Source organism: Petaurus breviceps, unplaced genomic scaffold, assembly GCF_028583685.1.
Source record: "Petaurus breviceps papuanus isolate PSGF00001 unplaced genomic scaffold, PetGlider_PUasm1.0 185, whole genome shotgun sequence".
Classification (NCBI taxonomy): domain Eukaryota; kingdom Metazoa; phylum Chordata; class Mammalia; order Diprotodontia; family Petauridae; genus Petaurus; species Petaurus breviceps.
Window position 1 is genome coordinate 12599015 of NW_027185797.1, and position 25792 is coordinate 12624806.

Below are 25792 nucleotides of genomic sequence, written 5' to 3' on the forward strand. Positions count from 1 at the left end.
TGTATCATTCTCCCTCTTGGGCTTCCTCTACTTATTCTAGCTCGATTATCATTCTCACTTTTTCTAGCCTTTTTTCATCTAAAATGTGCCAGTCCCATTCTCATTATCTAGATTTCTTAAATGACCTTGAAGAAGAACTGGCACAATGACTGATACAGGATTTCATAGTTTTTTCACTGTCCTAGGTGAATTGTAGAATCTCCCATGGGGAACCACCTGTCAGCAACAACAAAACATTGTCTATATCCCTTTGCCTACATGCCCTGTAATTTCTCACTGTCCCCACCATATTACACAGTAAAGAACTTCATAAATGATGATGATAAATTGTAAGGATTATGAATGGTAAATGAGGTAATAAAATTATATCTTTTGCAGATGATATGATGATATTCTTGGAAAATCCCAAAGACTCAACTAAAAAGTTAGTTGAAACAATAATTTTAGCAAAATAGCAGGATATAAAGTAAATCCATAGAAATCATCAGTTTCCTATATATCACCAACAAAACCCTTCAAGAAGAGATAATAAGAGATGCCTCCTTTAAAATAACTTAATAAGGCATAAAATAACCTGGGAGAACACCTGCCAAAATAAGCCCAGGAGGGGTGGCCAGGTGGCGCAGTGAGTAAGAGCGGTGGCCCCGGCGTCGGGAGACCCGGGATCGGTTCCAGCCTCAGATATTCGGCACCCACACAAAATAGCTGGCCGTGTAACTTTGAGCAAGTTACTTAACCCCAATTGCTTAAAAAAAACAAGCCCAGGAGCTCTATGAACAAAATTATAAAAAAAATTGTATAAAGAAAATCAGATTTAAATAATTAGAGAACTATTAATTGTTTATGGATAGTCAGGCCCAATTTAATAAAAATACCAATTTTATCTAAACTAATTTATATATGTAATGTCATTCCAATTAAATTACAAAATTTTTTTTTACTGAGTTAGAAAAAATAATTTGTTTGGAAGAACAAAAGATCAAGAATATCAAAAGAACTAATCAAAAACAAGTAAAGGAAGGAGGGTTAGCTATACTAGATCTTAAACTATAATATAAGACAGTAATTATGAAAACCATCTGGTACTGGTTAAGAAATAGAAAGGTGTAGCAGTGAAACATAGTAGACATGCAATTTAGAGTAGCAAATGATTATAGTAACCTTGTGTTTGACAAATGTAGAGACAAATGTTGGGGGTAAGAATTATTTGGTAAAAATTGTTGGGAAAGCTGGAAAGCAGTCTGGCATAAATTGTGTATAGACCAATATCTTTTACCATTTACCAAAATTAGGTCAAAATGGATACATGATCTAGACAAAAAGAGAGACATTGCAAGAAAATTTGAAGAACTTATTACCCATAAGACATATGGATAGATGAACAATTTACAAATAAACAAGAGATAGCAGTATAAGGTGTAAAAAGGACAATTTTGATTACATTAAATTAAAAAGGTTTTTATACAAATAAGGCAAACGTGGCCAAGATCAGAAGGAAAATAGATAACTGGGGGAAATTTTTATTTTATTTTTATTTTTTGCCTTTTGGAGGGGGGAAGGCAGGGCAATTGGGGTTAAGTGACTTGTCCAAGGTCACACATCTAGTAAGTGTTAAATGTCTAAGGCCAGATTTGAGCTCAGGTCTTTTTAACTCCAGGGCTGGTGCTCTATTCACTGTGCCGTCTAGCTGCCCTGGGAAAAATTTTACTGACAGTTTCTCAGATAAAGGTCTCATATCTAAAATATATAAAGAACTTCGTCAAATCCATAAGAATATGAGTCATTACCCAGTTGATAACTGGTTAAAGAATATGGAGAGGCAGTTTTCCCAATACAGAAATCAAAAGAATTTAGAGTCGTATGAAATGTTCTAGATTGTTATTGATTAGAGAGATATAAACTGAAACAATCTTGATATATCATTTTATACTTCTCAGATTAGCCTAAATGAGTGAAGGAGAAAGTGACAACTGTTGGAAGGGATGTGGAAAAATAGGGACACTAATTCCCAGTTAGTGGAACTGTGAACTAATCCGATCATTTTGGAGAGCAACATGAAATTATGTCCAAAGAGTTATTCAACTGCCTATATTCTTTGATCTAGCTACAAGAACTGTTTCCCAAAATGATTAGGAAAATAGGGAAAAAAATCTTATATGTTCTAATATATTTATCGTAATTCTTTTTGTGGTGGCAAAGAAGTAGAAATTGCAGAGATGCCTGTCAATTGGGCAATGGCTGAACGAATTGTGGTATATTTTTGTGAAAGAATGATATTATAAGAAACGATGAGTTTGATGAGAATATTTTTATGGTAACAGTAATATTGTTTTAAGAACAGCTTTGAGCAAACAAATAATTTTGACTATTACAAATAGTCAAATTACTTGCAAAGGACCTATGAAGGAAGACACTAACTACATTGAGAGATAGAACTGATAAATAGAAGTAGGTATAGAATGGTTTTATCTACACACACATTTGTATCTAAGTAGCCATCTCTAGGCTGGAGTGGGAGATGGTAAGGAAGGAAGAAAAGAAAAAGAAAAAAGACATTTACATGATACATTTGTTGTATATTTAAAAAGGAACAGCAAGTTGTGCATAACAGATTTGCAATTTCATGTGCAATTATCTTTTTTTCCTATTCTACTATACTATCTAAATTCATCTTTTGTTTTCTTAAGTTCAGAATAAAATAAATAAAAAAAGAAATTATGATTCTACTTGATTTGTGTCTCCTCCAATGTTCATTTTGGAAGTTCAGACTTGGGGCATTCATTCTTTCCAGGATACAAGTCTACCTTAGCAATGCCTCAATTATTCATTTGTGGCATAAACATACCCTAAATCAAAGACTGGATTTGAAACTGAGTCTTTGTTCCATAAGTACTAAAATACAAATCAATGTCCATTTATTTTGTTTTTTTTGAGGATGTTTATGATATTGTAGCCCTATAGACCTATAGATAGCTAATCTATCCCTTCAAAAAGGAGGTTGTATAGCCTTTTGGTTAGGGAATGATAGATGCTTTAATATCCTTGAGTATCAAACTCCAGTTGCTGTGCTAATAGTTCACTTTTTAAAATATGTAAATTAGTTGTGAAGACTCATCATATATCATCAGTGAGTAAGTGAATGAACGTCTCTTGATAAATACCTCAAATGTGCAAAGCATTATGTTATGTGATAGAGATGAATATAGGAAAAAAAAAAACCAAAGCAGCTAGTCCTGATTTGCAAGCGACTCATATTCTAACAGTGAGGGACTACAGATTTAAAAAGTCCAGCGATCCTTAAGGTACAAAGGCAAAGCACATGGTAATATGTTTTATTTGGCATCATATTTATTGATAAAACCATAACCATTTCTGGTGTCTGATGGTAAGAGGTTTTTTTTTTCTTTTTGGTTAAGTGTGGAAAGAGAAAAGGTGGTGGATTCGGGACATAGCACAACAGTTGCCAAGTCATGTTCTCCACAGGTGTGGCTCTCTTGGATGATGGCAGCAAGGACTGCTGGCAAACAAGGCTTGTGGCCTAAGAGACATGTTATTCATGGTTCTTGGGCTTATCTGATCATCTCTAGCAGTTGGACAAGGGCTGGTGGTATTGATGGGGATCTTGGGTCTTCACAGAGTCCCCCCACTGCTGATCCTGAATGATGGTTGGGGGTGGGCAGCCTATAAGTACTTAGGGTCTAGGTCAGCATTGCTAGTCCCAGGGCTCCAGGATTCAGAGCCCTGTGTTAATTCCACTTGGATCTTAGAGGAAGTGGTGGTTGAGGCAGTGGCAATAGTTTGCCACGTACCATCTCCTGTCTTTTAGTGAGGATACTTTTTTGCTTTGGTTGTAGATTAGAGGGTGATGGGGAGTACTGGTCCTGACTTTGTGAACCAGGGCTGGTAAGACAATGCATTTAACTGTATTTTATTAAGTGCCAGGTGCTTGTGATGCAAAGGTAGACCTGACATAGGCCTTCCCCACTCCATCCAAGAAACTCATAGTTTAATAAGGGGAAAAGAGACACCCCCCTCCACAAGAGTTATATGGCTCTGAAGCACCTTGAATTTTTCCTTTGTTCAAGATTCTTTGGCTCTCATATAAAAGAAAGGGAAGAAAAAGGGGAGGAACAACCTCCACTTTGAAGTACCATCCATCAGTTGAATCCCCCATTCCAAATTCCTGTATTTATGGTTAATATATGACTGGTAACAAGCCAGAAATTGGGCAAAAATAGGTAAAGCCAATCAACGCCATGATCACAACTGATATGACATGGGTCATTCTGCACCCATAGGCCACCACCTCTCCACTGAATAGAGGAAATGTATTTATTTCAACATTGGTCATTGCACTTCAACTGAATTTTGTCTTCATTTATACCATTTACTCAATATATATTCTCATAATTCTTTCTTTGCTCTGTACCAGTTCAGACACATTTTCCCCGTGTTTATTTGAATTAATCAGAATCAATATTTCACAGTATTCATATACAATTTTTTTCATTTTCTTTAACAATCAATGGTCACCTAATTTGTTTTAATTTCTTTGGTTACCGCAGAAATTGCTATAAATATTTTAGTTTATGTGGGACCTACTTTTGACATCATTAGGGAAAATGTCCAGTAGCAGGATTACTACATTACAGAGTATAAACAGTTTAGTAAAATTTCTCTCACGATTCCAAATTGTTTTCTAGAGTAACTACAACAGTTCACAGTTGCTGTTAAAGTATGTTAGTGTGCTTGCCTTCTCACAATTCTCCCAGTATTGACTGTTTTGTTTTTTTGCCATCTCTGTCCATCAGATATGTTTGGGGTGATACTTTAGAATTGTATTAATTTCCATTTCCCTTAGCAGTTTCTTCAAGATATTTCTGTATGGATGCTGATGCCTCTCTTCTTCTGAAAACATTTGTTCATAATCTTTGACCTTTTATTTTTTGACCAATGACTCTTAATCTTATGTTTTGATTAATTCTCTTTAGATTTTAAGATGATACAGCAGCTAGATGCAAAGATTCCCCTACCTCCTTCTCCCACTTTATAGCTTCAATTTATTCTAACAATGTTGATTTTGTTTAGTCCAGAGCTTGTTAATTTTATGTAAGTAATTTTTATTTTATGCATTATGCATTCTATATTATACACATTATGTACTTAACAGAATATAAGTAATTTTCTTTTTATCTTTTAAAAATTTCTCTGCCTTTGGTGATTCTTTTTTAGCATAACTGTAAAAGATAAGCTTCTAATCTCTCCCCCTTTTTAATATGAACTTGTATATATCTAGATAATTTATCTAATCAGTTTATCATAAATTCTTCATTTATTTATTTAGTTTTAGTTTTCAACATTCATTTCTACAAGATTTTGAGTTACAAATTTTCTCCCTGTCTTTCCCCTATCCCAACCCCAAGATAGTGAGCCTACTGAATAGCCCTTCCCCTAATCTGCTCTCTCTTATATCCTCTCCCATCCCCCCAAATTTCTAGTAGGGAAGATGGATTTCTTTACCCCAGTGCCTGTATATCTTATCTCCCAGTGGCATGTAAATTTTTTTAAACATTTTTTTTTAAGTTTTGATTTCCAGATTCTTTTCCTTCTTCCCTACTTACCCACCCCCACTGGGAAGACAAGCAACTCAATAATAGGTTGTATATGTGTAGTTATGCAAAATGTTTCCATAGTAGTTATATTGTGAAAGACTAACTATATTTCCCTCCATCCTATCCTGCCCCCCCACTTATTCTATTTTCTGCTTTGGCCCTGTCCCTTTTCAAAAGTATTTGCTTCTAACTACCCTCTTCCCCAATCTGCCCTCCCTTCTATTATCCCCCATCATATCCTCTTCCCCCCTACTTTCCTGTGGTGTAAAATACCCAATTGAGTGTGTATGTTATTCCCTCCCTAAGCCAAATTCAATGAGAGTAAGGTTGACTCATTCCCTTTCACCTTTCTGCTCTTTCCCTCCATTGTAACAATTTTCTCTTGTCTCTTTTATATGAGATAATTTACCCTATTCTATCTCTCCCTTTCTCCTTCTCCCATTATATTCCTCTAAAACCTCTTAATTTTATTTTTTAGATACCATCCCTTCCTATTTGACTGATCCTGTGCTCTCTGTCTATGTATACATGTCCACACACACACACAAACACACACACACACACACATATATATATACAAACACATATACATACCACATATGTATGTATACATATATATGCACATATTTCCTTCACCTATCTTCATACTGAGATTATTATTTTTCCATGTATAAATGTAAAAGTTCAACTTTAATAAATTCCTTATGATTTCTCTTTCCTGTTTACCTTCTCATGCTTCTCTTGATTCTTGTATTTGAAAGTCAAATTTTCCATTCAGCTCTGATTTTTTCATCAAGAATACTTGAAAGCCCTCTATTTCATTGAATGGCTATATTTTCCCCTGATGCATTATACTCAAGTTTTCTGGGTAGGGGATTCGTGGTTTTAATCCTAGCTCCTTTGACCTCCAGAATATCATATTCCAAGCCCTTTGATCCCTTAGTATAGAAGCTTCTAAGTCTTGTGTTATCCTGATTGTGTTTCCACAATACTCAAATTGTTTCTTCCTAACAGCTTGTAATATTTTTTCCTTGACCTGGGGACTCTGGAATTTGGCTAAGATATTCCCAGGAATTTTCTTTTTGGGATCTTTTTCAGGAGTCAATTGGTGAATTCTTTCAATTTCTCTTTTGCCCTCGGGTTCTAGAATATCATAGCAATTTTCCTTGAGAATTTTTTGAAGGGTAATTTTTAGCCTCTTTTTTTTATCATGGCTTACAGGTAGTCCAATAATTTTTCAATGATCTCTTCTGGATATATTTTCCAGGTCAGTGATTTTTCTAATGAGATATTTCACATTGCCTTCTTTTTTTTCATTTGTTTGGATCTGTTTTATAGTATCTTGATTTCTCATAAAGTTATTACCTTCCATTTGCTCCAATCTAATTTTGAAGGACTTATTCTCTTCAGTGAATTTTTGAAATTCCCTTTCCGTATTTTTAAGGCATTCTTCTTCTCATTGACTTTTTGGGCCTCTTTTGCCATTTGAGTTAGTCATTTTTTAAGGTGTTATTTTCTTCAGTGTATATTTGTTAACAGGATGTTGACTCACTTTTCATGATTTTCTTGCATCATTCTCATTTCTCTTCCAAATTTTTCCTCTTACTTGATTTTCAAAATCCTGCTTGAGCTCCTCCATGGCCTGTAACCAATTCATATTTTTCTTGGAAGGTTTTGATGAGAGTTTTGACTTTGTTGTCTTCTTCAGGTTTCACATTTTGATCATTTTTGTCCCCAAAAAGGGATTCTGTGGTCTGATTGTGCTTCCTCTGCTTGCTCATCTTGCCAGCCAATTACTTGACTTTCAAGCTCTTTGCCATGGTAGAACTCTGCTTCCAGAGTGTAGAGAGCTGTGTCCCAAGTCTCTGGGGTTTTTGCAAATGTTGTCAGAGATATGAGGAGTATGCCTTTTCTATAGCCACCACAAACTCTGGCACACTGGCTACACACCCAAAGACCACCACCCAAGACTGTGAGCCAGATCCAATCAGGTCAAAGCAAGAGTGATTACCCTCTGAATAGTTGCTTGGTCCCCCTATGATCTGCAGGTCAGGAGCTCCAGAGGCACAGCTCTGCCACCCCTTGCCCTGGAGGCAGGGGCTGGACTGCACTCTTTTGCCATCCAGTTCGAACAGAGTTCCCTATTAACCATTTACTTTGTCTTTGGCATCTGTGGGTTGAGAAGTCTGAAAACCACCATAGCTGCTGGTGATTCACTTTCCTGAAATCTGCTCCAATCAGTCTGTGCTTCTGTTTGGGGCCACTTCAGGTCTGTGCCTTCATGGATCATGCAGAACTGTTCAACCCCCATTCTGGTGCAATAGATCCTTTCTGTCAGCCTGCCAGGCTGCCTTCAGCAGGAGATTTGTTCCTCTCTGTCACTTTGTGAGTTCTGTAGCTATAAAATTTGTTTAGAGTCATATTTTACAAATCTTGGAGGTGGTTGGTGCAGGAGCTTAGCCAAGATCCTCCTTTTACTCTGTCATCTTGTCTCTGTCCCCCTAATCAGTTTATTATGGTATATGGTATAAGACACTTGCCTAAACCTATTTTGCACTAGATTTCTGTCTGGTTTTCTATGAGGTGAAATTTCAGATAGATTCTCCTGTGCATAGACCTGGAGCCATAGGTATGTACAGAATATGTAGCCCCCATAGTAGGGGAAAACATTTGTATATAGGATTCTTCTTTAAAAGAAAATCACGCAAATCAGACTTCAGGAGGGACCCAATGGGAATTCTAAAGTTCTCTAGTTTTTGAAAAGGAAGAAATTAATTGGCCCATACAAAAAATTTTCCATTAATGAAGAGTGAGAAACCAGAGAGTGCGAGAGTTCTGCAGGTGAGACCAATGAAGTTGGGATTTATCCCTTGCCAGTGGCCAGTAAGTTGTCTCTCTATACAGTATGATTGGAAGAGTATCAAGGAGCACTCCTCTATCCCGATTTTATCATATAGATTTGCATTTACTTATTTGTCTATGTGTAGTTTTCTTTCCAAAGTACATACGTTTCTTGAGGGTAGGGTTTATTTAATATTTTTTCTTTTTATCCCTAGCATCTAGCATAATCCCTTGAACCAAGTATGTGCTTTAATAATTATTAAATTAAATGTCAAAATAAAAATGGTTTCCTGCCCTGAATCTTGGAATCATTCCCAGCAAGCTGTTAAGCATGAACTCCTGTAGTTTATCTAAGCAAGGGTTCGTGAAGTATGGGACACAGGGGTTGTAAATTTTATTGGCATAGAGTAAAATGCCTGAAGTCAGGAAGACCTGAGTTCAAATCAAACTTCCTACACTTACTAGATGTGTGGCCCTGGTCAAGTAACTTAATTTTTGTTTGTTTTAGTTTCCTCATTTGTGAATAGCACCTACATCTCAGGGTTATTGTGGGAATCAAATGAGATAAAATCTGTAAAGTGCTTAGCACAGTGCCTGGCATATGGTGTTATATGAGTAGTGTGATGACAGTGATAAAGAAATGGAAAATTCTGGGCAGAAAATAATTTGTTAGCGTGTAACAATGAGTGATTTTTGGCAACGAGAGAGAGAAGGGGGGAAAGAAGAGAGAGAGGAGAGAAGGAAGGAAGGAAGGAGGAAAGGAGGAGAGAGAGAGAGAGAGAGGTGGGGAGGGAAGGAGGAAGGAGAAATGTTCTGGAAGTTTATGGGAGAGCAAGGAAGTCCATGGGAAATAGTGAAGTTAAATTTATTCTGTTTTGTAATTATACCTGGTGCCAGGATATAAACCATTGAGAAGAGGAGGAATTGTCTTTACATGAATATAGTTCCACCTTACTAATGGACAAGATCATAATGAAATAACAATAACTAACATTTCTATAGCTCTTTAAAATTTGCAAAGGGCTTTACAAATTTTTCATTGTATCCTCACAACAGCCCTGGGAGGTAGGTACTATTGTTATCCCTATTTTACAGAAGGGGAAACTGAAACACAAACTAGTTAAGCAACTTGACCAAGGTCATAAAGCTAGTAAGTGTCTGAGACTGGGTATGAACTCAGAACTTCCTGCATCCAAGTCCAATGTTCCATCTAGCCAACAGTGAAATAAAACAGGCTAAAGACAGAAAGAGCATAAAGAGTTGGTTGTACAGAAGCAGGATCCCCAACTTTTAGTGGAAAAAATCCCATAGTTGCAAGTGAATGTGGGTGTGAACGTGCTCACTTTACTTAACTCTGTGATTGCTTTACTTAACCATGTATATCATTCATCTTTATAGTGGAGATTTGGGAATGTGGGTGTAGTCCCTTTCCCTTGATATAATTAGTCACTTGATTTGTTATTACTCAGACTGTGTGTGCATGCACTACATATTCAACATATAGTAAAGACAGAATCCAGAAAATTTATGTCAGGCATAAAAGATGATATGCATACTGATCATATTACTTCAGCAGTGTAACTGTCACTTTCAGTGCCCTGAGTTATAGGTGATGAAAGGTGCCCTAGATGAGTGAGTATTCTTTCCCTACTCAAATGGTTGTGTCTTGCTTTGGCTCTGTCTTTCCCTTGTCTTCTTTTCAACCTGCCTTGTATTAAATGTATCTGTGAAACTGACATACTGTCCCACAACACTCTATAAAAGCAGCAGGTGTTACTATTTTTTGGTACTCTCTTGTTCTAACACATTGGGAATTAGCAAAGTACTTGACATATAAGTGCTCAATAAAAACTTTAGGTTCGATTAATAAATGTTTATATTTTTGAATAGGATGTTGCAAATAGGAGCCTGCAATGGTAGGAACATCTAGGAAAAGTTCTAGGACAAATGAAATGCTTTTATATTTCATTGGATCTGGGAGCTAATTTTGCATAGCATTGCTTCATACAAATCTTCCTGTATTTCTCTGAATTCTTTCTCTGTCTTTTCTTGTTGTGTGATAATGTTCCACTGTAGCAGATGCCACAGTATGCTTAGCCATTCCTTAGGAGATGAATACCCATTTTGTTTCTAATCTTTTGATATAACAGAAAATATTCTAAAGAATATTTTGTTATGAAATTCTTTTGGTTTATTTTGACCCTTGTCTTTGATTCCTGTGGGATATACACTATTGAGATTTATAGGTCAAAAGGTATGCACAGGGAGGTGGCTAGGTGGTGCAGTGCACCGGCTCTGGAGTCAAGAGGACCTGATTTCAAATCTGGCCTCCAACACTTAACACAAATACTAACCATGTGACCTTGGACAAGTCACTTAAACCCAATTGCCCTTCAAAAAGAAAAAAAAAAGTTATGCACAGAGTAGTTGCATTTCTTGAATAATTCCAAATGGGTATACATAATGTTAATCTAATTTTACAGATGAACTTTCACCTCCTGGTTCTTATTTTGCCTTCTGGGGCAAAGAAAAACAAAAAAGTTACTTTGAAATATCCACTCTCACTGAATAGAATTGTAGATACATAAACTGTGGGAGAGTAGTCCAGCCTTTTCAATCCATGGTCTTACCTTTGAGATGCGTAGACACTAGAGAATAATGAGTAATTCCAAATAAAGGTATATTAGGAGCTGGAGAGAACATTCTAGGCAAATGTGCCCTCTAGCTTCACTCTGCCATTTCTTGAGCAGACTCTCTTTGGAGGTGCCAAAGCTCAGAAGTTTTTTGAAGCTCTAATGCCTTCTTCCCTCACCCAATTATGACATCACAATTTACATAAAGGGGAAGGATAATTCATTTTATCCAGAGCAATCAATAAAGTGAAAATTGTAGCTTAAAAAGGAATATGTGCTTGGGATATAGGATTAGGAGACCATGGTTGAATGGCAGCCCTTGGGAAATGGATGTAGAGGGTTACAAGTGCCAGGGATTGTGGCAGCTGTGCCCACCTGTGGCATTTCCACCATACAGAACAGCGTTTCCCCTATTCAGTCCCCTTGGAATCTATCCAATTTTGTTTATATCCTATTCAGGCAATATTATAGGAAAATTACCTAATTAGACTAATTTCATACTAAGGAAATAGTCATTATGTTTCATAAATTCATGGAGCACCTTATAATTAGGTCCGAAAATTATAATCCCAATTAGGGTATTTGATTCATCATCGTCAAAGTTTATTTCTAATTATCATTTGCTATGTGATTGCTTTTTCTTCTAATCTTTTTGTACTAATTTTACACTTATCTTCTGTAGAGCTAGAAAGGACCCAGGAGATTATTGTGCTCAAGAATTCTTAATCCAGGGCCCATGATCTTAAAAAACTCCACATATATTTTGACAACTCCTATACTTTATATATTTAAAAACATGATTCTGAGAAGGATTTCCTAGATGTCTTCAGACTGCCAGAGTGTCTGTCTGTCTGACTCTCTCTCTCTCTCTCTCTCTCTCTCTCTCTCTCTCTCTCTCTCTGTCTCTCTCTCTCTCTCTCTCTCTCTCTCTCTCTCTCTCTCTCTCTTTCTCTCTCTCTCTCTCTCTCTCTCTCTCTCTCTCACACACACACACACAGACACACATATGCACATACACACCTCTGATCTAATCCAACTCCCTCAGTTTACAGGGAAAATGAGATTTATAGAAGTATCAGAGAAACAAATGTTTTGGTGAATTTGTCATCAGATCTATCAAAATTACTCTTATTTATTTGCAAGCAGTCTGCAGATGAAGTTCCAAGCTATGTGTTTTTAGAAACTTTGGGAGGTGGACAGAATCCAGTAGCTTGTTATTCTAGTTAAAATTGTTTTAGTCATTTACTTTGTATAAAGGAATTTTACAGAACAAAAGACAGTGTCTCAAGTTTTCATCTGGTTATTTCCAGAAAAAAAGATATCACACTATTTCAAGGTTTGTCAGCTATACGATCTTAATAGAAAGAATTTTTAGAAACATTAGCTTTTAATTTCTGAGTAAGTAATCTGCTCTCCTTCCTATTCCAGCTACACATATAGCTGATAGGTTCAACTTTGTTTTCATGGAGGTTACATACCTTGTTCAAGGTCACATAGACATTTAACAGCACAGTCAGTTGCTTAACTCAGTTCTCTTGTCTTCTATATCTGGAATGTACTCCATCTTCTCCTCTGCCTGTTATAATGCCTTTATTCCTTAACCTGTCTCCCACATGAGGCTTTTTTCTTATACCCCCTCCAAATTGTTAACACCTTCCCCTACCCATTGATATTAAAAATATTTCTTTTGAATATTATACATTTAGTTTTTTGTTATGTATTGTTTCTCCCCATACAATAGAATGTAAGTTTCTTGAGGATAAGGACTGATTTTAATCTTGTCTAACATATAGTAGATCATTATTAAATATTTAGTGAATGAATTTTGAATGAATAGATTCCCTTCATGTGACTCTTTGGGTCTTTGGGACTTGAAGGATTTATCTGAACTGGAGACTACCTTTGAAACTTATAGGGCCTTCTGCCCTGTGTGGAACATGTAGTGAAGACAGCAGGAAAGAAAAAGAAGAAAATCCTTTGTGAGTTTCATGTGGTGGGAGCTACTGGGTTGTTCAGCCTGATAGCAAACAACCTTTTGCTCATCCATGGAATGAAGGATGGTGTGAAGTATCATGTATCTCACTAGGTTGCCTTACTTGTACCTGGACAATTAATTTCAGTGGAGTTGGTTATTTTTGATGCTTGCTTGCTGAGATTGGAAACCATCAAAGGGTTTTCTTATGAAAAGTCTGATGTAATGTAAGTTCCCTGTATGCAAAGATACTGATTTGTTTTGTCTCTGTCCCAAGTGCATGGCAAAGTCCCTTGGGCACTTTGTGTGTGCTCAGTAAATGCTGAGTGGCACCTTCTACTCACTCTTCTACCTCATCATATCCTGTACATCCCAGTGATTCCGCTTCTCTGTATCTCATCATCCAAATGCCATTCTCCATCCCTTACCACAGATTTGTTATTCCCATCCACCTCAATCTTTTCACTCCAAAGTCCCAACCAAAAGCTATGCAGCCCTTCCACTGTGGCCTCTGAAATGCTTTGATCAACATTTCCTTCTCTCATTCCTTTCATCTTCCAACAGTCACTCAAACCTGGCTCCCCATTGATGACACAGTTCAACCTGACTACCATTTCCAGTGCTGCCTGCATTTTCTCTCATTTCTCTTGGCTAACTGGTCAAAGTGGGGGAGTTGGAACATTACTTGTTCCACATTACCACTTCCAGTTTCTTCCCATACCTTCATCATTCAATAATCTTTTCTCATTTGAGGTTCCTGCAATCCATCTCTACCACCCAATTAAATTCCTAGTAGCTGTTGTCTGCGATCCTGAGGTCATTCTTTTTGTCCTCCCTGAGTATGGTACTTGGCTCACAATTTTCTCCTCATCCCAACTCCTGCCCTCATACTTGGAGACTTCAGGATACATACTGACTCCTCCTCAAACACTCTACATACTCATTTCCTCAGACTACTCACTTCCCAATACCTACTCTTTCATCCTAGATAGTCATATCCTTGATCTTGCCACTACTCATAAATGTACCACCTCTATGTTCAATAATTTCGAAATCTCCTTATCTGATCTTAATATATTGTCTTTCTTCCTCTCCCCGTGACTTCCCTTATCAAACCCTACTCTATTCACACACCTCCAAGCCCTCTACTTCTCAGTTCTCTCCTGGGCCACTACCTCTATATTAGTCACTCTTTTTTCCTTTCCCTAATCTTTGATCCCTTGGCAAACCAGTTCAATTTTACACTTGTCATCTTTTTTTGAGTTTCTGGGTCTCCTCTCATTTTGAGGATGGTACCCCACTATGCCTCAAGTTTGTATCATTCCCATCATCTGCTGCCTTTTTTCCTACACATGTCCTACTGAGTAAAGGTAGATAAAATCATGCAACTGGTTACACTACAAATTTGTTATGTAAACTCAACTGGGCTCTCACTACTGCTAGGCAGTCCTTCTACAGGTCTTTTATCAACTCATTATCCCATTCTCCACAGTGGTTCTTCTAGACCTTTTCATACCCTCATAAATGTCCCAAGACTCCCTCTTCCCATACACTGTCAGCTGAGAACCTTGTCTCATATATATATATATATATATATATATATATTTAGAAAATTTGAGATTATTTGCTGTGAACTTCCTCTTCCCACATCACTCAGATATCTTTGGTCACCATCTCATCTTTTCCCTCTGTCTCATATGAATGCCCCATTACCTGTATAAGTAATCCCATTCTATCCTGTCTCCTCCAACAGATTACCCTTTCTGTCACCCCCATCTTATCAAGTATCTTTAATCTTTTCCTATCTACTATTTCTTTCCCTATTGCCTATAAACCTGCCCATGTCTTCCCCATCCTCAAAAATCTCTCACCTGATACTTCCATCCCTGATAACTATCATTCTGTATCTCTCCTACCTTTTGTAGCCAAACTTGTTGAAAGGGCCGTCTACAATATACATCTTCACTTTCCCTCTTCCCACTCTCTTAACTCTTTATAATCTGATTTCCAATGTCAACATTCTACCCAAACGAGTCTTTCTAAAGTTTATTTTAATGGCCAAGTCCAGGGGCCATCTCTAATTCCTTTTCTTTTTGACCTCTCTGCAGACTTTGACACTGTTAATCACCCTCCTTTTCTTCACATCCTTTATTTCTCTATTTTTTTTTGTGGGGGCACCATTCTTTCATGGTTCTCAACCCCATCCGGCCACTTCTTCTGTATTGGGTCCTGATCCAAGTCGTGCCCTCCAACCACAGGCATTTCACAGGGTTCTCTTCTTTATCTCCCCTCTATGCTACTTCACTTTGTGACCTCATTGTCTCCCATGGGTTTGTTTGCTGTCTCTGTGCTGATGATTTCTCAAATCTACCTATCTGGCCTTAACCTTCCTACCAACTTCTAGTTTCACATTTCCAACTGCCTTTCAGACATCTCAAATGAGATATCCAGTAGATAGCTTAAACTCAAAATATCCTCAGCTGAAATCACTATCTCCCCCACTAAACCTTTCACCACTCCAAGCTTCCCTATTACTTTTGAGGGCAATACCATTCTTCCAGTCCTTTACACTCACAACAGGCATTATCCTTGACTCATTATTTCTCACGCTCCATATTCAATCTATTGCCAAGGCCTATTGATTTCACCTTGCAACATCTCTTGAATATATTCCTTTCTCTCCTCTGATGCTGCCACCACTCTGTTGCCTCAGATGCCTTCAGCCACTATTTCTTCTTAATCCCTATCTCATGTAAATAAATGCCCTTACCCCTTACAAGGCAAACCCCTCATTGCCCCATACTCGAATCATTGCAGTAGCAGCCTGCTGGTGGGTTAGCCCTCCTTAAGTCTCTCTCCACTCCAGTTCATCCCCACCTGCCTCACTTAATAAACTCCAATGGCTCCCTGTCAGCTCCAGGATTAAATATAACCCCCCTTGATTGACATTCAAAGCTTTTATAATCTAGCCCATTACCTTTCCAAGTCTTCTTATACCTTACTCTCTACTTCATACTCTATGATCCAGTGATATCATCTTTCTTGCTGTTCTCTGAACAAGACATGCCATCTCTTGGTTCTGGGAGTTTTCTCTGATTGTTGCTCACATCTGGAATGTTATCCTTCCTCCCCTCTACCTCCTGATTTCCCTGGCTTCATTCAAGTCCCAATGAAAATCCCATCTTCCACAGGAAGCCTTTCCCAACTTTTAGTTCTACTGCTTTCCTTCAGCATTAGGATTAGCTACTGCACTGAAGGTAAATTACTCAACTTGAAAAAGCTGTAAGTCAAGACTAAAGTGGAGGGAGTGTTGACACATGACTTTTTTGTCTGCAGATGATTGTGCACTCAATGCAGCCTCTGAACCTGAGATACAACAAAGTATGGATTGATTCTCGGCTGCTTGTGCTAATTTTGGTCTAACAAGTAACACTGAGAAAATACAGGTGCTCCATCCACCAGCACCACATGATTCAGATATGGAACCACGAGTTACAGCAAATGGGGATCTTCTGAATTCTGTGGATAAGTTCACTTACCTGGGAAGCATACTTTCCATGGATGTCCCATCGACAATGAGATTGATGCACCCATTAGCAGAGCGAGGTTGGTGCTTGGGAGGCTCAGAAGGAAAGCGTGGGAGAGAAGAGGTATCTATCAAACTGAAGGTCTATGGAGCCATTGTGCTGACCTCATTGTTCTATGCCTGTAAAACCTGGACAATCTACCAGCGCCATGCCAGGAATCAAATCCATTTGAATTGTCTTAGGAAGATTCTGAAGATCACCTGGCAGAATAAGGTACCAAACACTGAGGTCCTTTCTAAAGCTAAACTGTCAAGAAGTCAAACTTTAATGTAGAGAGCACAGCTCTGATGGGCTGGCCATGTAGTTTGAATGCCAAACATAAGCTTGCCTACAAGACTATGTTATGGAGAACTCACACAGAGCAAGGGCTCACATGGTGCTCAGAAGAAGCAATGCAATGATACTCTCAAAGTCTCTTTTAAGAACCTTGGAATTTATTGCATGACATGGGAGACACTGGCACAGGCCTGCCCGGCCTGGTGTGCCCTCATCAGAAAAGGTCCTATTCTCTTTGAGCAAAGCAGAATCAAAGTAGCTCAGAAGAAACCCATGATGTAAAAATTCAGAGAATCCACTTCAGATGTTCACATGGTCTATTTGTGTCTGACCTGTGGTACAGGGTTTCAAGTTCCTGTTCGTCTGATCAGCCACAGTCAGACCCACTGAAACATGACTCTAAAGTAGTGATGTTATTTTTAGTCCTCTTTGAGAAAGGACAATGACCAACCAAATGATCTTGTTTATAGTGTGTTTGTACTTATTTATTTGCTTGCTGTCTCCCCCACTAGATTGATTACCTTGAGAGCAGGGACTGTCTTTTGCTTCTTTTATATACCAGCACTTAGCACAATCCTTGGCACATAATAGGCACTTAATAAATGTTTCTTGACTGACTGACTGTACTAAATATAAGTTCCAAATCCATTAGTTGATAGGAATTTTTAGTTGCTACAAAATGTGTGAATCATTTGAAAGTTAGTAAATGATAGATAATTTGAAAAACACAGTGATATTACTATTTCCCTCAACCAATATTTACTCCCCTATCCATGTTGTGAAAGTCTAAATTGAAAAAAAATAGTGTATTCAAAATCACAGAAGGAGAAGCTAGAAAGGTTCATGTGAAAAATCCTCTCCTTCATTAGTGCTCTCTCTTTCCTTTCAAATTGTCACATATGCAACTCCTAAAGCATTTCATCTCTTAGTTTGTAAACTCCTTGAGGGCAGGAATTATTTTTTATTTTCTCTGCATTTTCAGCACCAAGCATAGATACCACTTCAATTCTTGTTGGATAGAATTGCTTTTTTTTTTTTTGCAGGGCAATTGGGTTAAGTGACTTGTCCAAAGTCACATGGCTAGTAAGTGTGTCAAGTGTCTGAGGTTGGATTTGAAGTCAGGTCCTCCTGATTCCAGGGCCAGTGTTCTATTCACTGTGCCACCTAGAAGCCCCATGTTGGATAGAATTAGGAAAAAGGATTGGGGGGCAGGTTAATGGACTACAAACTCAGTAAAACTTGGGAGTATAGAAATACTACTGAGGGGCAGAGCCAAGGTGGCAAAGTAGAAGCACAAACTTGGTATGAGCTCCTGCTCCAATCACTTCCAATACATGTCAAAAAATGACTCTACACAAATTTTAGGGCTATAGAATCCACAAAGTGACAGAGAGAAACAAACCTCCTGCTGAAGGCAGCCTGGCAGGCTGACAGGGAGGGCCTATCACACTGAGCTGGAAGCCAACCATAGTCCTTTGTGAGCCGGAGGTGGCGGCCTGACCAATGGTGGCCAGAGCAGACTTCAGGAGAGTGAATCACCAGCAGCTGTGGTGGTTTCCAAACTTCTCAACCCATAAACACCAAGGACAAAGTAAAAGGTCAATAGGGAACTCTGTTAGAAGGTGGGGGGGTGGTGGAGATGAAAGAGCATGGTTAGGCCCCTGCCCCCAGGGCAAGAAGTGGTTGAGGCATGGAGGCTGTGCAGTCCCTCCTCATGGGTGCCTCAGGAGCTCCTGGCCTGCAGATCATAGGGGGACCAAGCTACCATTCAGAGGGTTATTGCTCTTACTTTAACCTGCTTAGATCTGCATTGCGGTCTTGCATGGTGGTCCTGGGGTATGTGGCCAGTGTGCAAGAGCTTGTGGCGGTTGCAGAGAGGGCATCCTCTGGCAGCTGCAAAACCCCCAGTAATTTGGGACAAAGCTCTCTCCATTCTGGAAGCAGAGTTCTACCATGGCAAAGATCTCAAAAGTCAAGTAATTGGCTGGCAATATGAGCAAACAAAGTAAGCACAAACAGATGATAGAATTCTTTTTTGGGACAAAAAGGATCAAGGCATGGAATGGGAGGGAGACAGCAAAATCAGAACTCCTGCATCAAAAGCCTCCAAGAAAAATATGAATTGATTACAGGCCATGGAGGAGCTCAAGAAGGATTTTGAAAATCAAGTAAGGGAAGTAGAGGAAAAATTGGATGCAAGAAAATCATGAAAAGCAAGTCAACAGACTGCTAAAGGAGATACAAATATACACTGAAGAAACTATCACCTTAAAAATTAGACTAACTACATCCAAAGAAAGAACTAGAAAGAACTGAATTTATATCCAGATGGAAGCAAAATACCTGATATTTTTCCTTTTCTTGTTTGGTTTTATGTCCTCTTTACCATTTTTCATTCCATCTAATAAAATCTGCCTTTATAACCTGACTAATATATAATGTGAAAATATTTACAGATCCTATACTTGACTATATGCCACCATGGGGGGGAAGGGAAGGAGGGGGACAAAATGTGAAACTCAAGGAATTGTGGAATTGAATCCTGTAAACTAAAAGTAAACAAACAAATTAATTTAAAAAATTTAAAAGAAAAGAAAAAGAAAAAGAAAAAAAATAGACTAACTCAAATGGTAAAAGAGGCCCAAAAAGCCAGAGAAGAGAAGAATACCTTAAAAAGCCAAATTTGCCAGATGGAAAAGGACTTTCAAAAACTCATTGAAGGGGGCAGCCAGGTAGCACAGCGAGTAAGAGCACCGGCTCCAGTGTTGAGAAGACCTGGAGATCGAATCCTGGGCTCAGACACTTAGCACCCACCCAGAAACACGTGGCCGTGTAACCTTGAGCAAGTTACTTAACCCCAATTGCTTAGGGGCGGCCAGGTGGCTCAGCGAGTAAGAGCACCGGCTCCAGTGTTGGGATGACCTGGATCGAATCCGGGCTCGGATACTCAGCACCACACCCAGAAATAATAACTGGCCGTGTAACCTTGAGCAAGTTACTTAACCCCGATTGCTTTAAAAAAAAAAACTCATTGAAGAGGATAACTCCTTCAAAATTAGATTGGAGCAAATGGAAGGTAATGACTTTATGAGGAATCAAGATGCTATAAAATAGATCCAAACAAATGAAAAAATAGAAGGCAATGTGAATATCTCATTGGAAAAACCACTGACCTGGAAAATAGATCCAGAAGAGATCATTGAAAAATTATTGGAGTACCTGAAAGCCATTATCAAAAAAAAGAGCCTAGAAACCATCTTGCATGAAATTATCAAGCAAAATTCCTTGATATTCTAGAATGAGAGGGCAAGAGAGAAATTGAAAGAATTCACCAATTGACTCTTGAAAAAGATCCCAAAAAGAAAATTCCTGGGAACATCTTAGCCAAATTCCAGAGTCCCCAGGTCAAGGAAAAAATATTACAAGCTGTTAGGAAGAAACAATTTGAATATTGTGGAAACACAATCAGGATAACACAAGACCTAGCAGCTTTTATACTAAGGGATCAAAGGGCTTGGAATATGATATTCCAGAGGTCAAAGGAGCTAGGATTAAAACCAAAAATCCCCTACCCAGAAAACTTGAGTATAATGCTTCAGGGGAAAATATAGTCATTCAATGAAATAGAGAGCTTTCAAGTATTCTTGATGAAAAAATCAGAGCTGAATGGAAAATTTGACTTTCAAATACAAGAATCAAGAGAAGTGTGAGAAGGTAAACAGGAAAGAGAAATCATAAGGATCTTATTAAAGTTGAACTTTTACATTCCTACATGGAAAAACAATAATCTCAATATGAAGATAGGTGAAGGAAATATATGTGCACATATATGTATACATACATATATATGTATGTATAGGAGAGTGTACGTGTGTATAAATACATATGTGGGTGTGGATATATGTGTGGACATGTGTACATAGACAGAGAGCACAGGATCAGTCGAATAGGAAGGGATGGTATCTAAAAAATAAAATTAAGAGGTGTTAGAGGAATATAATGGGAGAAGGAGAAAGGGAGAGATAGAATAGGGTAAATTATCTCATAAAAGAGACAAGAGAAAACTGTTACAATGGAGGGGAAGAGCAGGAAGATGAAAGGGAATGGGACAACCTTATTCTCCTTGAATTTGGCTTAATGAGGGAATACTATACACACTCAATTGGGTATCTTACCCTACAGGAAAATTGGGGATAGGGTATAAGAGGGGGGATGATAGAAGGGAGGGCAGATTGGGGGAGAGGGTAATTAGAAGCAAACATTTTTGAAAAAGGACAGGGCCAAATTAGAAAATAGAATAAATGGGGGGCAGGATAGGATGGAGGGAAATATAGTTAGTCTCTCACAATATAACTACTATGGAAATGATTTGGGTAACTTCATATGTACAACCTATATTGAATTGCTTGTCTTCCCAGTGGGGGTGGGTGAGGAAGGAAGAAGGGAAAAAATCTGGAACTCAAAGTTTTAAAAACAGATGTTGAAAAACTTTGTTTTTTTTACATGCCACTGGTAAATAAGATATATAGGCAGTGAGTTATAGAAATCCATCTTGCCCTACTAGAAATTTAGAGGGTTGATGGTGGAGGATATAAGAGAGAACAGATTGGGGAAGAGGTATTTAGTAGGTTTGCTATTTTGGGTTGGGGGTAGGGGAAAGATGGGGAGAAAAAAAATTATAACTCAAAATCTTGTGGAAATGAATGTTGATAACCAAAAATAAATTAAAAAGAAAAAAAAAATACTCCTCCAACATCTAATGGGGCCTTAGGCTGTATTGAGAAACAGTGCCTAGAATGTGAGGGTGGTGGTTCCTTTGTGGTCTAGGCAGACCATATTTAAGGTATTGAAAACAATTCTGGGAATTTTAGGAAGGGCAAAGTGGTGAGCAGCCAGAGGAGGTTGACCTAGATTGGAACGAACTTTGACATGATTTCATATGAATATCAAAGGAAAGAATTGGCAAGGTTAAACTTTTGAGAAAAGAATACTCCAGTAAGGCATGCTAGGTGTCTTCAAATATTTCAAGGGCTATCATATCAAAGAAGGATTAGATGTGATTTTTTTTTTTTTTGGCCACAGAGGGTAGAACTAGCAGTAACAGATGAAAGTTAGAGGGGGGCAATATTTAGGTTAATGTAGAAAAAATCTCAATAGCAAGATTGGTCCAAAAGTGGAATGGGATGCCAAATGGATTTCTGATCATTGATGATTTTCAAGTGAAGGCTGCTTGAGCCACTATAGGCAAAGTAGACAGATATAACAGAATTCAGATGATCTCTGAGGACCCTTACTCCTTGGAGTTTACGTTTAGATTTTTTTTAGGGGTTGGATGGAATTTGACCTCAAAAATTACATTTTTTTAAAGCAATTGGGGTTAAATACCTTGCTCAAGGTTACATGGCCAGTTATTTCTGGGTGTGGTGCTAAGTATCTGAGCCCAGATTCGATCTCCAGGTCATCCTGACACTGGGGCCGGTGCTCTTACTCGCTGAGCCACCGCCCCTCAAAAATTACATTTTTAAAAGCGTTCAGTTCTTGGACAATACATTTTGGATCCTAATTTGTTAAAGTGTAAATACCTCAGTCCATTATCCTTCTCCAAGAGCAAACACAAAACAACCAAGACACATTTGTTTTCTTGTGGGAATATGAACAACAAGTCATCTCCTATATAGAAGCTTTGACAGTGTAAATGTCATTATCTCATCTGCTCTCAAAAGATTTAAGTGATTTAAAATTCCTTTGGAGGACTTTTTTTGTCTTTCTTTCCCCTCACATCTCTTATGCATAATTGTTTCACAGTGTTTTCTAGTAAATCAATATAATGTTCTTATGTCCTTCAGATTATAATGTTCTTGATTTAAATCCTTTCACCAATACTTCAGGCTTTGAGTTAGAAATTCACATGTGGGTTTGTGACCACCCAGTACCCGTTCATGCTCCATCAGCTGCATTGTTGATTTGCTAGCAGTGAAAGGACACTGGCTCCATTAAAGGTGTCAGTTCAAAGGTACATTTAACTAATATACCCTTCTCCATCCCCTTTACCTTCTGTTTTTCCTTTCTTCTTATACTTTATCAAGTCCACAGTCCATTTGGGTAGAAAAGCACCTTTCAAGATAAAAGGGTCAGCAAAAACACAATTCAAATTTAAACCTTCATGAAGATTAGAGGCCTATGGGGCAGTGACAACAAAAAAAAATCATACAATATTTTCTTGTAAATTTATCCTTTTTTTGGGGGGGGGGAAGAGTATTGTGACTGCCTTCTGGTGAATCATTATTGCCAGTATAGAGGGCATACACTGGCAGGAACAATGAATTGGACATGTCATTATAATTGTGACTTTTAGGTGTGTATTTATTTCAAAATTGCTTAAATGTGATAATAAAACTCATCTTTCCAGCTAAAGGCTCTCCAGGGTGCTGAAGAAGATAGTTTGTCAACATATTTGTTGGGGCAGATGACAGAAACTCCAGATTTTACAACTTTGAGATGAGCAATATTTTGTTGGTATGTAAGCTGTAAGTTTCTGCTGGGGCCTTTTTTATTTAGTTTTATTTTAATATATTGTAGCACAAACTCTGCATACCATTTCCCCCTTTTAATTATATTAAATTCCTAAAATTTCTTAAAGACAGAGAATATAGCTAAATAGACCTATAAATGTAAGCATAGATTTCTGAGTACAGTGAAATAAAATAAACTACTAATAGCTAGCATTCATGTAGCACTGTATATTTTATAAAGAGCTTTACCCATGTTTGTCTCATTGATGCTTATAATGATCCTGTGAGGTATGTGCTATTATTACCCCAATTTCACAGTTGAGGAAGCCAAGAGTAAGAGGTCATGTGATTTGTCTGATATCACACAGCTAAGAAATGCCTGGGGCAGGATTGGAATTCCCAAATCCACGTTACCCACTATGCCACCCAACTACCTTGAATGATGGATACACAGGTGTTATGCATTTCCAGCCCCTCTCCTCTCTGACTTCCATTAAACTCTGTTGGGTTTTTAGCATGCTGTTACTTTTAAGAAGAGTGTAATTCATGTCAAAAAATTAAGATTCCAACATGCTTGGAAGTATCTTAATACATCAATAGAGCTATGGCATGTGCACTGATTTTTGTGGATCTCATTTAACTTTAACCAAAACTGAGGACCTAGCTTCAGAAATCTGTCCATATCTTGGAAACCAATTCAAACTTGTAAGCATTTCTCCAAAGAATGGCTTTGCTCCTTTCCTCCCTCCTTACCCCCCCTCCCCACCCCATGAGGGCATCTCCTCTTCCACACATACCAACACATTCTTTTATTTTTTCTAATTTTAACTTTTAGATGGAAAAACACTTTTTGGGGAAAAAAAGTGACCACAGTTTTAAGTTTCTTTTTCATGATCAACATAACCAGTTACAAATATTTCAATGTGAGGAGAACAAAAAAAAAGATTGTATATAAAGGATTATATATACAACTATGAACTTCCATTCTCTATAGTTGTTTTTTTAAAGGTATATTGAATTTAACAAGTTAGTAATAGAATTACTCTATTTGCTTGTGCTTCCTTTTAAACATTTTTTCCTTTGTACATTTTTAAAATGTCATACTGATGCTCTGGTCTTTTTAAAACATATCTATTACTACACATTTTCTCCCTTCCCCATACCCCTTAAACAGAAGCCCTGTCTAGAACAAGTATAGTCAAGACAAACAAATCAACACCTTTTCAGAGTCTCACAAGAATGGCTCATCCTGCATGTCTAGTCGAACACATCTTTTCCCAGGGAGATTTGTTAATACCCCAAGGAGAAAATATGTTCTCTAAGCATTGCTCCCCTACCCCTTTCACCCCCTATTATGATTTCCTACTGGGAATTGGAAATAATAAATTCTCAACAACTCCTAGGTCAATTTATTTTCTGATGTCAGATTACTTTTGTACATGTAAAAGGTTATATTGAAGAGATGTGTAATTTAAAAAAGGAGGTATGTCCCAGTCATGCAGGGAGAAGCAGGCATAACAGAAGAGGATCCTGAGAGCTGTACTGATACCCAAGGCGTTCAGGAGTCCCAAATAGTGAAAGAACCTTTCTTCTGAAGATGTATTCTAGTCCCCAGACAAGAAGATCATGGGGAGAGAAGGTGGAGATGGGTTTGGGGGGCAATGCTGTTGGATGTCCATGACGGATCTCAGACTTTTTAAAGGGTCTGACCCCTTGATGAAAAGACTGTGACTCTCTTCATTTATGGTTGTAGACCTTGGCTTAAATGCAATAGTTGGATTTAAGAGAAGTGAAGAAAAGACAGTGGTATCAAAGCACCTAGCAGGGTCTAGGACTGAGTAGGTACTTGGTAAATGCTTTTGGAACAAGTGAATGACACCCCAGACCTGTCCTGGGAATTGACTTTGCTTTCTGTAAATCCTGTGATTGATAGAATAGGCCTAGAGGCTGGTACTAAATCTTTATTAATTTAAATGATACCTTCTCTGCAACTTAGAGACTGAGAGGAGGATTTATTAACCCAGGTTCTGTGAATTTGTTTTTTTTTATTTTGTTAACTTTGTGTTGTTGTGTAGTCATTTCAGTTGTGTCTGACTCTTTGTGACCCCATTTGGGTTTGCTTGGTATACATACCAGAGTGGATTTGCCATTTCATTCTCCAGCTCATTTTACAGATGAGGAAACTGAGACAAACAGGGTTAAGTGACTTGACCAGAGTCACATACCCAGTAAAGGTCTGAGGCCAGATTCAAACTCAGGAAGAAGAGTCTTCCTTATTGCAAGCCTAGGACTGTATCCATTACACAACCTAGCACAATAGAATTCATTCTCTTTGTAATTCCATGTATTTTATTTTGTG

The 25792-nt window shown here is 38.0% G+C and overlaps 1 long non-coding RNA gene across 2 annotated transcripts in view; it reads right to left on the reverse strand.

Moving 5' to 3' along the window:
• Positions 1–17485, reverse strand: part of LOC138161459 (uncharacterized) — a 40851-nt gene extending 23366 nt beyond the window's left edge. For both annotated transcript variants that reach the window (XR_011168369.1, XR_011168368.1), the window contains exon 1: positions 16598–17485. This is a non-coding gene — a long non-coding RNA (uncharacterized lncRNA). The remainder of the gene's footprint in view (positions 1–16597) is intronic.
• Between the last annotated feature and the right edge of the window lie 8307 nt (positions 17486–25792).